The sequence below is a fragment of the Haliotis rubra genome, unplaced genomic scaffold (genome assembly GCF_003918875.1).
Source record: "Haliotis rubra isolate DU_JTF1 unplaced genomic scaffold, ASM391887v1 Scf466, whole genome shotgun sequence".
Lineage (NCBI taxonomy): Eukaryota > Metazoa > Mollusca > Gastropoda > Lepetellida > Haliotidae > Haliotis > Haliotis rubra.
The window spans coordinates 63,353-69,768 of record NW_025767153.1 but is presented as its reverse complement, the minus strand read 5'-3'; positions in this window follow the sequence as shown (position 1 = coordinate 69,768).

Below are 6,416 nucleotides of genomic sequence, written 5' to 3'. Positions count from 1 at the left end.
TAACATGATTTAATTTCACGATAGCGTACTAGTTGTCAATTAGAAGCTGTCATACTCCAGTACCGTTACTGTCCTTCGATGACAGGCTTTTAGGTTTAAAATTGATTTAAATATTGATATAAATTACATTGTACTCGTCACGATATGGCTGAAATATTGTCGAAGTGACGCTAAATATCAACTCACTCACTCACTCACATTGACATTGACCAGGTTTCTCCAGGTTGTTGCCGTACGATTCACTTTACACGTTTCGCTCACATTATGCTCTTTGTATGTCTGATCGGCTTCAACTCTTCAAAAGACCGAACTTCAAAATCTACATGACCAACTCCTGAAACCATGTATTATTATGGGGGATTTGAATGGCCACAACCCACTCTGGGGTGCTACAACTACTAATGCTAAAGGTAAAATACTGGAGGAGTTCTGTTCAGATAGTGCTTAATGCATTTATAATGATGGGTCCAAGACATATTTACTCCCTGGCACAGGTACATGATCAGCCCTTGATTTATTAATTTCAGATACAAATCTTTTGAATGAATTTGTATGGTTAGTTCACGACGACCTCTGTGGAAGTGACCATTTCCCCAAAATTTTAAAACCCAACAATACTAATACCCGTGAATCCAAAGCACACTTATATGTAATTCTTTTGTACAGGTATCAAGATGAAACTTGATGAAAAGACCAACAGGCCTTCACATGAAACTCTCTGTGCTGACAAACTCAAACCTGAACCTTTTAATGATATTCCTGATGCCTTAAAATCTTTTGCTTTTTTCAGATGAACTAAATAACATAGCTGACGAGTCTATCCAAAGTGCTCTGCAATTCCTCATGTATGAAAACCATGGTTTAACGATAAATGTTAACAGGCTTGGAAGGCACAGAAGAAAGACGAACATTATTTCCGTCGCTATCTTATGGTCCATAATTTTGACAATTTTAAGATTTTAAACGCTAAAGTTTACATTCAAGCAAAGTAAACGCAAATCTTGCTGAAACTATGTATCAAAAAGTAATTCGCGCACGCCAGTAGCAAAGGTATAGAACATGATCCAAAAAATCGATGGTAAGGGCTCTAAATCTAGCATTCACCATCTTATGGGAAGATGGGAATGAATTATTGTCTAATAAATCAGATTTTGCTAATAAACTTGGTGAGACGTTGGCCAAACATTCTTCCTCATCTAATTATGTACCTGAATTCCAAAATTATCAAAGATCAGCAAGAATAAAAATATATTAATTTCAAATCATATAATGGGCAAGATTACAACGAAACCTTTTCGAGACATGAACCTTGTCTGTACTGTTTGTCTAGTTTTGTAAGTTATTTGCTAGTTTTAATTCTCTAACTGTGATAATCTAGTTATTTTACTGTCCATCATTGTTAATGTATAACACTTTAAGTCACAATAAGGTTAAAATATAGCCGATGTGACTATAAATCATAAATCACTCACTCACTCTTTCCTCATACACACACTACGGATTAAAGCAAAACTATGTCTATGTATACTAATCACCTCTCACAGCACCACTTCACACCATCAGTTCACAGCTGCCTTAGTGCATATAATACATGTCTGGGCTACCGGGAAGCGAATTTGATGAAACACAGGAAGCACGTTATCGAAACATCTAACTTGTCATAGGTCTGTTGTATGGACAGTTGTCAAACATACAATTTCTATACAAAAAACACAATTACGAAACTCCTTTGTTTCGTGTAATACATTGCAATTCACTTTTGCCCTCCCCTGAACCCTGTTTTCCTGTCGTAAGAGGAAGCAGACATGGGAAAAGATATATTTTACTTCTATTTTCATGTACAGAAATATCCTTGAATGGTTGTAGGTGTGAATGTCCCCATAAGCCCTTTAACACACAAATATACATCGCATCAACACACCACACCAGAACACATCACATCACATCAACACAACGCTTCACATCATGCACACGCCGAAAGTACAACAATCACCACTAAAGACCACACTGTATCATTTCATGTAACGATCGTATTTCCAGGAGGTTTGGGAGACACAAATTATGCTCAAATACTTAAAGGTCACATGCAACGTAAAACACAACTTTGCAGATTCTGATACCTTTCGGTACGGACATACCGAAACAAATCGTCAAAAATGCAAATTCAACTTATAAAGTTGAAAAATAACCCGATGAAAAAAAACGCGCGAAATCGGAGTTCAAACGTTTCACTAATTTTCCCCAGACTTTTCTGGGGAAAACGGGTTTCAACAGATGGGCTGCGCTCATAGCACGTGCGCAAGTAAATAGGTTCGCGCAGCTTGGAAGCGGGTTGTCCGGTGAATACTCGGTGAAGTCTTTGGTGTGAGCTATTTTTCTAATGTTTTGTTCTGTTTTGATATCTCACAGGCTCGGGCTTTTTATATGTTATGACAGTAAATTAACTGTTTATATAATTTCATTTGTCTATTTCACCACACGTTCTTCTTACCGAGTCACTTTCTCAGTTCGATACTTAAAAGCAATGTCATTATTTAGCGTTGACAGAATTTCTAACTGTGATATAGATATGTCGTTGTCACAGACAAAACTCAATGTCTTGTTTTATTGACACATGTGTGTCTGCCTGCCTGTCTGCTAATGACAATATTCAATACACAACTGCTATTACTGACCACATGCAATTTGAACTTAACACCAATCAGGCTATACACCATAAACAAAATGCATTGATTTATGGCCCGAGTTCGGTCTCTGTCACATTATGTAATTACACAGACAAGCAGGTGTGATACTTGAACACATGACATGTTATGATGTCTGTTGATTGCAAAATGTTATACACAAAAAATGAGCATGTATTTACAAAACCCAACATCTCTCTATATATATACACACAATTAGCCGTGAAGGCATCTGCAAATGAACAAGCCGTTACACTTGAGTGCACACCCACCCGCTCTGACTGGGTTCGGTATCCCGGCTACTTCTTTTCTTGGGAAGTAAACCGAAGTACACAATTTTGCACTTTCCATTTGCGATTGTACGCTTATAATTTTGTTTATATATTTTTTTCGTAACCAGCAATGTATATTATATGTCATGAATAAGTGATAATTGTGTTTTAATTATGTTTGATTTTTTGGTTGCATGTGACCTTTAAACAGCGCTATAATATTGCTTTGCTCTATTCCGGTTTGTCTTTCACTTGGGTATGAATGTCACATTTATGGTTACAATTCCGTACGATAATTCTTCGTTTGTAAGTTATATTCACATTAAGTAGTCCGTAACAAGTATAATATGCTCCACCCGCAACACGTGTAAGATGATGAAACACATGTAGCTTTGTAGGAACATTCATAGTGATCAGTTTGTCAGGCTTTCAGGGTAAAATAGAAAGTTCTGAACATTCACTGTTTAGTAGTAAGAATAATGACAAAGAATTTTCAATTCTACAAACTAGATCCTTTCTTTCAATGTTTAACATCACCACCTAGTTCCGAGTTCATGTGTGTATGTACTCGCAGTCGTGACTCACTATAGTACCTATGTTGAGTCTGAGGTGGTCAGGTTCACAATCCAGGTGACCCGCGAATATCTGGGGAAGAATTGATCTTCAGCAACCCATGCTTGTCGTATGAGGCGACTGAAGGGATCGGGTGGTCAGGCTCTCTGACTTGGTTGACTTTATCGTATCCGAATTTCTCGGATCGATGCTCATGCGGTTGATCACTGGGTAGTCTGGTCCAGACTCGATGATTCAGCCATATAGCTGAAATATTGCTGAGTGCGGCGTTATACAACACACCAACCATCCAAGCGTTGCTGAAGTTCAGTTACATATTTAACACATGAAATGCCAGCAAAGGCGGTCCGTGAACACAGGAAGCCACCGTACGCTGTATTATCATTGATAGCCTTTTTCCAAGCAAGACTAGCGAGTGAGTGAGTATGGCTTCACGGCACTTTTTGCAATATTCCTGGAGTTTCAAACAAGCAAACGAACAAACAATATTCCTGAGAGTTTCATACAAGCATACGGACAATCAACCAATCATGACTCTTAGCCTTGATATTCTCATGACATTGACCTAAGATATTAGTAAATTTGTCGGGAGTTGATTTTTCGCGACGTAGTCCCCCTTTGGAAAACATTTGGTGTACATGGACAATCTTAGCGGTATTGTGGATTCGAACCACACACCTCCACACAAGTTCCAGTCAGCAACCCTTACAGACGGTATGATGCATGACAACAGAGGTGTACATAGGAGAACAGTTGGATGACGTTTACGCGTGCACAGCAAGATGGAAGCCTGATTGCCAATTCTCATGACAGAACATCTAAGTTAACTGTAGATCTAACCAATCCAAACAGGAACGTTTTTGCGATCGTCACATGTGCATCAGATGCGATTACCAGTGCGTTCATCTTAAAACTTTCTTTGAAAGGTTATCATATATCAGAGAAGAAAGATTGAAGTTCGGTTCCCACATTTGTTTATTTGACGCAGAATTGTGCACGTGATCAAACCCGAAACACACAAACACGAAGGAACATGTAGCAGCCTGTCATTTGTATGATGAATTGTTCGTGACGTCACAGTTTCAGCGATATGGTGAAGCCATTCTCACATCCTAAACACATGATCTAGGTACAGTCGGACTTTGATGCAGTGTGTGTGTGTGTGTGTGTGTGTGTGTGTGTGGGGAGCGGGATGGAGTGGAGAGACGTGACTGGTGTTCGTGTTAGTGCAGGTGATAGTGTGAGTATGTTTGGTGTTGATTGTGTGTTTGAGTCATGGTCCTAACAGGAGATCTCACCGTAGCATAATGGAATGCAATTGTGAAGCACGTGTCTCACAGAATGTCTTAAAAAGCTATTGGTCGTATGTTCACGTGTTGGGAAGGCGCCAAACGGATTGAGTATACACTTCAATATTTCAGTATAAAAATAATAATAATAATAATAGGGGACTCCTTTAGTCCTTTGCTTTTTTGTTTGTCTCTAAATCCTTTGAGCTTTCTGCTCAACAGAGAGGAGGGTTACCATCCCGGACCTCCTCAGCACAGATCCCCAACACCGCTTACTCATCTCCTTTACATGGATGACATCGAGCTCCTTGCCAAAGGAGATACCAATTTGAAAGAGCAGGTTCTCCTTGTCGAGTCCTTTTCTAATGATATTGGCATGACATTTGGACTCGACAAATGTAGTACTCTTCATTTGAAACGTGGCAAGGTAACTTATGATGAATCGGTCAAGTTACAAGGGGGAGGAGTTATTGAGCATCTTGTGGAAGATCAGGCCTACACCTATCTTGGAATGCAAGTTCGAGACAAGCTCCAGAATGCCCAGTTTCAAGAAAAACTTCGGGTCGAGTACAAATCTCGTTTGAAGAAAATCTGGAGCTCAGAGCTAAATGCTCGAAACAAGGTCAAAGCCACCAATACTTTTGCTGTGCCAGTCCTTTCCTATTCCTTTGGAGTAGTTGATTGGACAAAACAAGACATCCAGAGTCTTGACCATCTGACCAGAAGGGTCATGTCTGATAACAGAGCCCACCACCCTCGTTCCTCTCTTAACCGTTTATACATGCCAATCAATTCTGGAGGTCGGGGTTTGATTAATGTGGAGGCTATTCATGATAGAAATTTATTGTGTACTTTTGCACATATTTATTTATCGGATGATCCTCTGGTGATGCATGTGAAGACTCATGATGAAAGCAAGGAATTCCACAGCTATTTTAAGCGTGCCAAGGTTGTTGGACAGAATCTGAAAGTTGAGGTTGATTTTGTTGATGGCAATGTATTGCTGGACGGTACAGTGATGGGAGGTGAAGTCCTTCACCAAGTCTGCCCAGAGTCGGTCTTTTGTGGAGAAGCTTTCTGAGAAGCCATTGCATCGTGTGTACATGCAGTGTGTTGAACAGAATAGCAATCCCACCGACTCCTTCGCCATAAAGAAGTCGGCTTGTCTTAAATGTGAAACTGAGGGCTTCCTTTTTGCTGCTCAGGACCAGTCACTTCCCACTCGTAATCGCCTAAATGTGATTCTTAAAGAAAATATCAATATGAAATGTCGACTTTGCAATGAATTCACGGAGACTGTCCAACACCTTGTCAGTGGATGCCCTTCCTTGGCACAAACATCATATCTTAAACGACATGATGGCATGGCTCGTTGCTTTTACTACCGTCTCCGACATGCCTGTGGCTTTGACTCCGAGGTCCATCCATGGTACGACCCTGAACATGTCCAGGGCGTCATGGAAAATGATACTTTCAAACTTCTGTGGAACAGGCCCATATACAGCCTCAGAAGAATTCCTGCCAACAAACCTGATCTTGTCCTTTTTGATAAAGCAAATGAAATTATTTATGTCATTGAATTTTCTGTCCCTTTTGAC